The sequence below is a fragment of the Oncorhynchus keta genome, chromosome 4 (genome assembly GCF_023373465.1).
Source record: "Oncorhynchus keta strain PuntledgeMale-10-30-2019 chromosome 4, Oket_V2, whole genome shotgun sequence".
Lineage (NCBI taxonomy): Eukaryota > Metazoa > Chordata > Actinopteri > Salmoniformes > Salmonidae > Oncorhynchus > Oncorhynchus keta.
This window is the reverse complement of record NC_068424.1, coordinates 643592-655822: the sequence shown is the minus strand read 5'-3', so window position 1 is coordinate 655822 and position 12231 is coordinate 643592. Positions and strand designations below refer to the sequence as shown.

The 12231-nt window shown below is 37.9% G+C and overlaps 1 protein-coding gene across 1 annotated transcript in view; it reads right to left on the bottom strand.

Moving 5' to 3' along the window:
• The window catches only part of LOC127916513 (solute carrier family 35 member G2-like), a 32007-nt gene extending 21892 nt beyond the window's left edge, over window positions 1-10115 (bottom strand). The window contains exon 1 of the mRNA XM_052498574.1: window positions 8348-10115. The gene's annotated coding sequence lies outside the window, so the exon portion shown is untranslated. The remainder of the gene's footprint in view (window positions 1-8347) is intronic.
• Window positions 10116-12231: the final 2116 nt, after the last annotated feature.

Here is a 12231-nt window from a genome sequence, read left to right as displayed (position 1 = left end):
AGTTGCAATTGTAATTATATTATGAATAATGAAAACCAATCCTACTTCTATTAGGCTGTTAAGCCTCATAGTCTACCTCAGCCAGCTAATATATTTTATATAGGTCTAGGCTCTGAAGAAATAGACTCCAATTAAGCCCTCTTGTTGTTTGTAAAGTCAAATTAACATGAAGATTATTGTTGAAATGAATGTTTCTACTGGTGTAGCTTCTATTCATCTGTTGCTGGGCCAGATATATATATATTTTCAGCACCAGGCTTCCTATTGGTTGCAGCTTTACGTTTCAGCACCAGGCCTCCTATTGGTTGCAGCTTTACGTTTCAGCACCAGGCCTCCTATTGGTTGCAGCTTTACGTTTCAGCACCAGGCTTCCTATTGGTTGCAGCTTTACGTTTCAGCACCAGGCCTCCTATTGGTTGCAGCTTTACGTTTCAGCACCAGGCTTCCTATTGGTTGCAGCTTTACGTTTCAGCACCAGGCCTCCTATTGGTTGCAGCTTTACGTTTCAGCACCAGGCCTCCTATTGGTTGCAGCTTTACGTTTCAGCACCAGGCCTCCTATTGGTTGCAGCTTTACGTTTCAGCACCAGGCCTCCTATTGGTTGCAGCTTTACGTTTCAGCAGCAGGCCTCCTATTGGTTGCAGTTTTACGTTTCAGCACCAGGCTTCCTATTGGTTGCAGCTTTACGTTTCAGCACCAGGCCTCCTATTGGTTGCAGCTTTACGTTTCAGCACCAGGCCTCCTATTGGTTGCAGCTTTACGTTTCAGCACCAGGATTCCTATTGGTTGCAGCTTTACGTTTCAGCACCAGGCCTCCTATTGGTTGCAGCTTTACGTTTCAGCACCAGGCCTCCTATTGGTTGCAGCTTTACGTTTCAGCACCAGGCCTCCTATTGGTTGCAGCTTTACGTTTCAGCACCAGGCCTCCTATTGGTTGCAGCTTTACGTTTCAGCACCAGGCCTCCTATTGGTTGCAGCTTTACGTTTCAGCACCAGGATTCCTATTGAATGCAGGTCTACGTTCGTGTGACTAAAACAATTCAGTTAATTACTAGTGCTCCCAACTTGGGCCAATCAGTGTAATTGTGTAAATAACAGATCTCTATGGCAAGATGCGTCATTCACCCAGGTTTAGTCAAAATCGGGTCAGTGCTCGCTGCGACTAACGCATGAACGGACGGATGGAGACAGATCCACAGTCCCCTCCCCGATTTCATTGTGGGGGACAATGATTCACATGATGTTTCCCTATTAGCTGCTTGACTGGACCACTCAGTGAGATGAAGCACAGCTTGATGCTTCATGCTGCCGTGCACTAGCCTGCCGTGCACTAGCCTGCCGTGCACTAGCCTGCCGTGCACTAGCCTGCCGTGCACTAGCCTACTAATAGCAGAAAGGGAATGGGGGCGGAGGGAACAGATGATATTCAAATGTTGTAGTATCTAATGATGAGAAAATATCTACAAGTCTTGTAAGAATCTGAATGCATTGTGTTTAGTACAACACAATACAGCAGGCCTATCCATGGCCTTACAATACAATACAATACATTACATTACATTACAATACATTACTTTACAATACATTACTTTACAATACATTACCATACATTACAATACTTTACATTACACTACAATACATTACATTACAATACAATACATTACACTACAATACAATACATTACAATACATTACAATACAATACAATACATTACATTACATTACATTACATTACAATACAATACATTACACTACAATACAATACATTACAATACATTACAATACAATACAATACAATACATTACATTACATTACATTACATTACAATACATTACATTACAATACATTACTTTACAATACATTACTTTACAATACATTACCATACATTACAATACTTTACATTACAATACAATACATTACATTACAATACAATACAATACAATACTTTATAATACAATCCATTACATTACATGACAATACAGCAGGCCTATCCATGGCCTTACAATACAATACAATACATTACATTACATTACATTACATTACATTACATTACAATACATTACATTACAATACATTACTTTACAATACATTACTTTACAATACATTACCATACATTACAATACATTACATTACAATACAATACAATACAATACAATACTTTATAATACAATCCATTACATTACATGACAATACAATACATTACTTTACAATACATTACCATACATTACAATACTTTACATTACAATACAATACAATACAATACAATACTTTATAATACAATCCATTACATTACATGACAATACAATACATTACTTTACAATACATTACTTTACAATACATTACAATACATTACATTACACTACAATACAATACATTACATTACAATACATTATAATACATTACATTACAATACATTATAATACATTACATTACACTACAATACATTACATTACAATACAATACATTACACTACAATACATTACACTACAATACAATACATTACATTACAATACATTACTTTACAATACATTACTTTACAATACATTACATTACAATACATTACCATACATTACATTACAATACATTACTTTACAATACATTACATTACAATACAATACATTACATTACAATACATTATAATACATTACATTACACTACAATACATTACACTACAATACAATACATTACAATACAAATATAATAATAATAATAATAATATATGCCATTTAGCATACATTTATACATTAGCACTTACAGTCATGTGTGCATACATTCTACATTATGGGTGGTTACGGGATCGAACCCACTACCCTGGCGTTACAAGCGCCATGCTCTACCAACTGAGCTACAGAAGGACCACAATTACAATACATTATTACACTACAATACAATACATTATAATACAATACATTACAATACAATACAATACATTATATTACAATACATTATGCATTTTTATTGTACCTTTATTTGACTAGGCAAGTCAGTTAAGAACAAATTCTTATTTTCAATGATGGCCTTGGAACAGTGGGTTTCGGTTACTAGTCCAACACTCTAACCACTAGGCTACCCTACAATACATTATAATACAGTACATTACATTACAATACATTAGACTACAATACATTACACTACAATACATTACACTACAATACATTACACTACAATACATTAGACTACAATACATTACATTACAATACATTACACTACAATACATTAGACTACAATACATTACATTACAATACATTAGACAACAATACATTACACTACAATACAATACATTACATTACAATACATTAGACTACAATACATTACACTACAATACAATACATTACATTACAATACATTAGACTACAATACATTACACTACAATACATTACACTACAATACATTACACTACAATACAATACAAAATCCATTCAAATCAAATCAAATGTTATTGGTCACATATTTAGCTCCAACAGTGCAGTAGTATTTAACAATTCACAACAACACACATGGAATGTATAAATATTAGGACGAGCAATGTTGGAGTGGCGTTGACTAAATACAGTAGAATATAATATAGTATATATATATATATATGAGATGACTAAAGCAGTATGTAAACATTATAGTAGAATAGAATACAGTATATATATGAGATGACTAAAGCAGTATGTAAACATTATAGTAGAATAGAATGACTAGATTAGTAAAATTATAGTAGAATATAATACAGTATATACATATGAGATGAGTAAAGCAGTATGTAAACATTATTAGAGTGACTAGTTAGTAAATAAACAGTAGTAAACATTATATAATACAGTATATATATATGAGATGACTAAAGCAGTATGTAAACATTATAAAGTGACTAGAGTTCCATTATTACAGTGGCCAGTGATTCCATGTATATGTAAACAGTTGAAGTCAAAAGTTTACATCCACTTAGGTTGAGATCATTAAAACTCGTTTTCTAAACAAATGTATTGTTAACAAACTATAGTTTTGGCTAAAGTCGGTTATGTAAACATTACTTTGTGCATGACACACAGTCATTTTTCCAACAATTGTTTACAGACAGATTATTAAACATTATAATTCACTGTATCACTATACACTATACACTAAGATGACTTTAAACAGTATGTACAATTCCAGTTGAAAATGATGTCATGGCTTTAAAAGATGACTAAAGCTAATTGATATCATTTTAGTTAATTGGAGGTGTACCTGTGGATGTATTTCAAGGCCTACCTTCAAACTCAGTGCATCTTTGCTTGACATCATGGTAAAATCAAAATAAATCAGCCAAGACCTCAGAAAAAATTTTGTAGACCTCCACAAGTTTGGTTCATCCTAGGGAGCAATTTCCAAACGCCTGAAGGTACCACATTCATCTGTATAAACAATAGTACGCAAGTATAAACACCATGGGAGCACGCAGCTGTCATACCGCTCAGGAAGGAGACGCGTTCTGTCTCCTAGAGATGAACGTACTTTGGTGTTAAAAGTGCAAATCAATCCCAGAACAACAACAAAGGACCTTGTGAAGATGCTGGAGGAAACAGGTACAAAAGTATCTATATCCACAGTAAAATGAGTCCTATATCGACATAACCTGAAAGGCCGCTCAGCAAGGAAGAAGCCACAACTCCAAAACCGCCATAAAAAAAGCCAGACTACAGTTTGCATCTGCACATGGGGACAAAGATCGTACTTTTTGGAGAAATGTCCTCATGACTGATGAAAATTTTTGACCCAAGTTAAACAATTTAAAGGCAACGCTACCAAATACTAATTGAGTGTATGTAAACTTCTGACCCACTGGGAATGTGATGAAAGAAATAAAAGCTTAAATAAATCATTCTCTCTACTATTATTCTGACATTTCACATTCTTAAAATAAAGTGGTGATCCTAACGGACCTAAAACAGGGAATTTTCCTAGGATTAAATGTCAGGAATTGTGAAAAACTAAGTTTAAATGTATTTGGATAAGGTGTATGTAAACTTCCGACTTCAACTGTATATAGGACAGCAGCTGTATATAGGACAGCAAGGTGTAGGGTTGAGTAACCAGGTGGTAGCTGGCTAGTGATGGCTGTTTAACATTCTGATGGCCTTGAGATAGAAGCTGTTTTTCAGTCTCTCAGTCCGAGCTTTAATGCACCTGTACTGACCTCGCCTTCTGGATGATAGCGGGGACTTTTAGATTTCTTCAAAACAATCAAACATTAAAATATCAGAATACATTCTAATATAAAGTTATGTGGATAACATAATTTTGTAATTTCCACAACACAGTTTGCCCCCAGTGATGCATTGGACAGACCGCACCACCCTGTGGAGAGCCTTGCGGTTGAGAGCGGGGGCAGTTCCCGTACCAGGCGGTGAAACAGCCAGACAGGATGCTCTCGATTGTGCTTCTGTAAATGTTTCTGAGGGTCTTAGGTGCCAAGCCAAACATTACAATACATTACAATATATTACATTACCATACAATACAATACATTACTTTACAATACAATACATTACAATACAATGCAATACAATACAATACATTACCATACAATACATTACAATACATTACATTACAATACAATACAATACATTACATTACAATACAATACATTACAATACAATGCAATACAATACATTACAATACAATACATTACCATACAATACAATACAATACATTACCATACAATATATTACATTACCATACAATACAATACAGTACATTACAATACAATACATTACAATACAATACATTACAATACAATACATTACAATACAATACAATACAATACATTACCATACAATACAATACATTACCATACAATACAATACATTACCATACAATACAATACATTACCATACAACACAATACAATACAATACCTTACAATACAATACATTACAATACAATACAATACTATACAATAAATTACAATACAATACATTACAATGCAATACATTACAATGCAATACAATACTTTACAATACAATACTATACAATACATTACATTACAATACATTACAATACACTATATTACAATACATTACAATACAATACAATACTTTACAATACAATCAATTACAATGCATCGCATTATAGTACAATACAATACAATACATTACAATACACTACATTACAATACAATACAATACAATACATTACAATACACTATATTACAATACAATACATTACAATGCAATACAATACTTTACAATACAATACTATACAGTACATTACAATACAAAACATTACAATACAATACTTTACAATACATTACAATACAATCAATTACAATGCATCGCATTATAGTACAATACAATACATTACAATACAATACATTACAATACATTACAATACAATACAATACAATACATTACAATACAAAATTACAATACAATACAATACTTTACAATACAATACTATACAGTACATTACAATACAAAACATTACAATACAATACTTTACAATACATTACAATACAATACATTACAATAAATTACAATACAATACATTACAATGCAATACAATACTTTACAATACATTACAATACAATACATTACAATGCAATACATTACAATACAATACAATACATTACAATACAATACAATACTTTACAATACATTACAATACACTATATTACAATACAATACAATACAATACTTTACAATACATTACAATACAATCAATTACAATGCATCGCATTATAGTACAATACATTACAATGCAATACAATACTTTACAATACAATACTATACAATACATTACAATACAATACAATACTATACAATACAATACATTACAATACATTACAATGCAATACATTACAATACAATACAATACTTTACAAAACATTACAATACAATACTTTACAATACTAAAATAATTTCTGAATCCTCTCACTTCCACCCTCCCCCATAATATAGGAGGATGGGCTCATTTTAATGGCTGTAACAGGAATCAAACACGTCAAACATACGGAAACCACATTTAACTCCATTTTCCCCCTTACAGCCATTACAATGTGTGACGTCCCCCTATAGCTCCTCCCACCAGCCTCCACTGCTACACATGAAGCACCCAACAGAGCCCTCAGACCAGTCTCCTCCTGTTCTATCCACAACCAGGATTAACCTTCTGAACCGTGGACATTTGGAATGTGATGGATAAGATTTGGTAAGCTCTCCTTGGCTATGCCAAACTGAAAGTCTGGTCAACCCACACTCTAATTTTAGTTCATACCACAAGAGGGCAGAGATATGATCCATCCTATCTGACTCACCCCCAGCTACATCACCAGCACCCTCACCTCTCCCTCTCCCTCTCTCTCCCCTCCCTCCCTGTCTCTCTCGCTCCCTCTCTCTCCTCTCTCTCTCTCTCTCTCTCTCTCTCTCTCTCTCTCTCTCCCCTCTCTCCCTGTCTCTCTCGCTCTCTCTCTCTCCTCTCTCTCTCTCTCCTCTCTTTCTCTCTCTCTCTCTCTCTTCTTCTCTCTCTCTCTCTCTCTCTCTCTCTCTCTCTCTCTCTCTCTCTGTCTCTCTGTCTCTGTCTCTCTCTCTCTCTCTCTCTCTCTCTCTCTCTCTCTCTCTCTCTCTCTCTCTCTCTCTCTCTCTCTCTCTCTCCCTCCCTCTGTCTTTCTCGCTCTCTAGCTCTCTTTCCCTACACTACCAACACTCTCTCATCTCTGATATATTGCTTTCTGGTCAAACGTTCATAACCAATTAGATTATTATATGTAATAAATAAAAAATAAATCAATAAAAAGGATTGTTCATATATGTCTTGAAAAAGGTTTAAAATGTATTTATTAATTTAAATGGATAATTCCTCTAAAAACACAATTTCCTCGAGAAAAAAGGGCGAATCCATAATCAAACTTATGAAATCACAATTTCACCCCGGAGGTCTCGGACAACTAATGGAACAAATGTTGAACCAATCTTCGATTCACATTCAAATAATCTCAATTTATTTTTTGTGATACAGTTTTTGTATCACATGGATATAAACTATACGAGTGATGCTTCTAATGAGGCAGAATGTCAATAATTTAGATATTTAGAAATACGCATGAAGACTATTTGTGCGCAATTCATAAAATATTTGACGTCAACGTGTGCCAGTTTCAATCGTTCCGGTGAGTCTGATATATTGTGATGTGTAAAATGTGTTCCCTTCGTGAGAAGGGAACACATAGACTAATTGAATAATGTTGTGGCAATATAACGCGACACAGTAGCCTACTACCATATGTCTGCTTCAACAGAACTACATATCCAGTCCACAAAAATCTATTTTTCACCATTAAAAACTATCTCATTCTGTAATAAAATGTGTTATATCACTTACCCTTTCGCTAAAATAAGTTCCTATCGACGGTAAAGCACTATTTGCATCATAAATGACAGCTTTCCTTGGTTTCTTGTTCTCTACATTGGGATAACTGTGCTTGCCGTTTCTCCATCTTCCCGTGGAGCGGATGCAGCGCGTCTCCAACAGGCACGGTCTCGGTGTGCGACGCACGAGAGGTTCTCCACGCCTACGATAGGTGGACTTTGAAGGGAGCGAGGGAAAGAGCGGTGGGAACCGGAGGGAGGAAGAATGGTTGCGGCAACAGCGTTTCTCTCTCCCCACTCAAAACATTGCATCTCAAGACCACCCCTTCGAAATATTCCTCCAACTACCAGGTTAGGGTGGGGGATGGGTGTGTGTTTCTGTCTGTGTGTTCATCATCATCATCATCATCATCATCATCATCATCATCATCATCATCATCATTACCCCATCATCATCGTCGTCATCAAAATAAAATTGGATTCATAATGGCCTATTCCCACAATGTGAAAGAGGAAGTGAACACAGAAGCCTATATGAATTGGGACATTGGTATGATGGTTGATAATTCATCTCTTAGATCTCCACTAGAATAACATCTGAATACTAAGAGCGTTTCAGATCAAGAGGGGAAGACACAGAGCACAGCAGTGATCCAACCTCTTCTCTCCGTTCTGCTTGATGCTTGTATCAGAGCCCTCCTTCCTGCTGTCTCTCCTCTCCTCTCTGTTCTGCTTGATGATTGTATCAGAGCCCTCCTTCCTGCTGTCTCTCCTCTCCTCTCCTCTCTGTTCTGCTTGATGCTTGTATCAGAGCCCTCCTTCCTGCTGTCGCTCCTCTCCTCTCTGTTCTGCTTGATGCTTGTATCAGAGCCCTCCTTCCTGCTGTCTCTCCTCTCCTCTCTGTTCTGCTTGATGCTTGTATCAGAGCCCTCCTTCCTGCTGTCGCTCCTCTCCTCTCTGTTCTGCTTGATGATTGTATCAGAGCCCTCCTTCCTGCTGTCTCTCCTCTCCTCTCCGTTCTGCTTGATGATTGTATCAGAGCCCTCCTTCCTGCTGTCTCTCCTCTCCTCTCCGTTCTGCTTGAGGATTGTATCAGAGCCCTCCTTCCTGCTGTCTCTCCTCTCTGTTCTGCTTGATGCTTGTATCAGAGCCCTCCTTCCTGCTGTCTCTCCTCTCCTCTCCGTTCTGCTAGATGCTTGTATCAGAGCCCTCCTTCCTGCTGTCTCTCCCCTCTGTTCTGCTTGATGCTTGTATCAGAGCCCTCCTTCCTGCTGTCTCTCCTCTCTGTTCTGCTTGATGCTTGTATCAGAGCCCTCCTTCCTGCTGTCTCTCCTCTCCGTTCCGCTTGATGATTGTATCAGAGCCCTCCTTCCTGCTGTCTCTCCTCTCCTCTCCGTTCTGCTTGAGGATTGTATCAGAGCCCTCCTTCCTGCTGTCTCTCCTCTCCTCTCCGTTCTGCTAGATGCTTGTATCAGAGCCCTCCTTCCTGCGGTCTCTCCTCTCTGTTCTGCTTGATGATTGTATCAGAGCCCTCCTTCCTGCTGTCTCTCCTCTCCTCTCCGTTCTGCTTGAGGATTGTATCAGAGCCCTCCTTCCTGCTGTCTCTCCTCTCCTCTCCGTTCTGCTAGATGCTTGTATCAGAGCCCTCCTTCCTGCGGTCTCTCCTCTCTGTTCTGCTTGATGATTGTATCAGAGCCCTCCTTCCTGCTGTCTCTCCTCTCCTCTCCGTTCTGCTTGATGATTGTATCAGAGCCCTCCTTCCTGCTGTCTCTCCTCTCCTCTCTGTTCTGCTTGATGCTTGTATCAGAGCCCTCCTTCCTGCTGTCTCTCCTCTCTGTTCTGCTTGCTGCTTGTATCAGAGCCCTCCTTCCTGCTGTCTCTCCTCTCTGTTTCTCTGTGCCCCACATTAGGTTAGCAGAACAGTGGCCCGTCAGCTAGATGGCAACCCAGCCTACAGCCATGGTGATGTCCCAGGCAGGCACTCAGTGATACTTAGAGAACAACAATTGTTCCCACAACTTTAGAGTCTCATTACCTTTGCGCTTTGATAGGAACGTTCCAGTGATATACAAGGACAGTGTCCAAGAAACAATTTCACATTTTAGTCATTTAGCAGATGCTCTTATCCATAGTAACTTACAGGGGAAATTAGGGTTGAGTGCCTTGTTCAAGGGCACATCTACAGATTTTTCACCTAGTCGGCTGAGGGATTCAAACCAACGCTCTTAACATTGTATCACATCACATACTTATTTTCCACCATCATTTGCAAATTAATTAATAAAAAAATCCTACAATGTGATTTTCTGGATTTTTTTTTCTTCTCATTTTGTCTGTCATAGTTGACGTGTACCTATGATGAAAATTACAGGCCTCTCTCATCTTTTTAAGTGGGAGAACTTGCACAATTGATGGCTGACTAAATACTTTTTTGCCCCACTGTAACTACGTGAGAATGCTGTTCATTGACTACAGCTCAGCGTTCAACACCATAGTCCCCTCCAAGCACATCACTAAGCTATGGACCCTGGGACTGAACACCTCCCTCTGCATCCTGATCCTGAACATCCTGATGGGCTACCCCCAGGTGGTAAGGGTAGGTAACAACACCTCCACCACGCTGATCCTCAACACAGGGGCCCCTCAGGGGTGTGTGCGCAGTCCCCTCCTACACTCCCTGTTCACCCACGACTGCCTGGCAAGGCACAACTCCAACACAATCCTTAAATTTGCAGACGACATGAAGGTGGTAGGACTGATCACCGACAACGATGAGACAGCCTATAGGGAGGAGGTTCAGTGACCTGGCTGTGTGGTGCCAGGACAACAACCTCTCCCTCAACGTCAGTACGACCAAGGAGAAGATCGCGGACTACAGGAGAATAAGGGGAGAGCACACCCCCATCCACATTGACAGGGCTGTTGTAGAGTTGGGTTGATAGCTTCAAGTTCCTTGACGTCCTCAAAACTACCCTGCTTTCATGTACATATCTACCTCAAATACCTTATTATTATCTATCCTGATGCCTAGTCACTTTACCCTGCCTTCATGTACATATCTACCTCAAATACCTCATTATTATCTATCCTGATGCCTGGTCACTTTACCCTGCCTTCATGTACATATCTACCTCAAATACCTTATTATTATCTATCCTGATGCCTGGTCACTTTACCCTGCCTTCATGTACATATCTACCTCAAATACCTCATTATTATCTATCCTGATGCCTGGTCACTTTACCCTGCCTTCATGTACATATCTACCTCAAATACCTTATTATTATCTATCCTGATGCCTCACATCACTTTACCCTGCCTTCATGTACATATCTACCTCAAATACCTTATTATTATCTATCCTGATGCCTGGTCACTTTACCCTGCCTTCATGTACATATCTACCTCAAATACCTCATTATTATCTATCCTGATGCCTGGTCACTTTACCCTGCCTTCATGTACATATCTACCTCAAATACCTTATTATTATCTATCCTGATGCCTCGTCACTTTACCCTGCCTTCATGTACATATCTACCTCAAATACCTTATTATTATCTATCCTGATGCCTGGTCACTTTACCCTGCCTTCATGTACATATCTACCTCAAATACCTCATTATTATCTATCCTGATGCCTGGTCACTTTACCCTGCCTTCATGTACATATCTACCTCAAATACCTTATTATTATCTATCCTGATGCCTCGTCACTTTACCCTGCCTTCATGTACATATCTACCTCAAATACCTTATTATTATCTATCCTGATGCCTAGTCACTTTACCCTGCCTTCATGTATATATCTATCTCAAATACCTTATTATTATCTATCCTGATGACTAGTCACTTTACCCTGCCTTCATGTACATATCTACCTCAAATACCTTATTA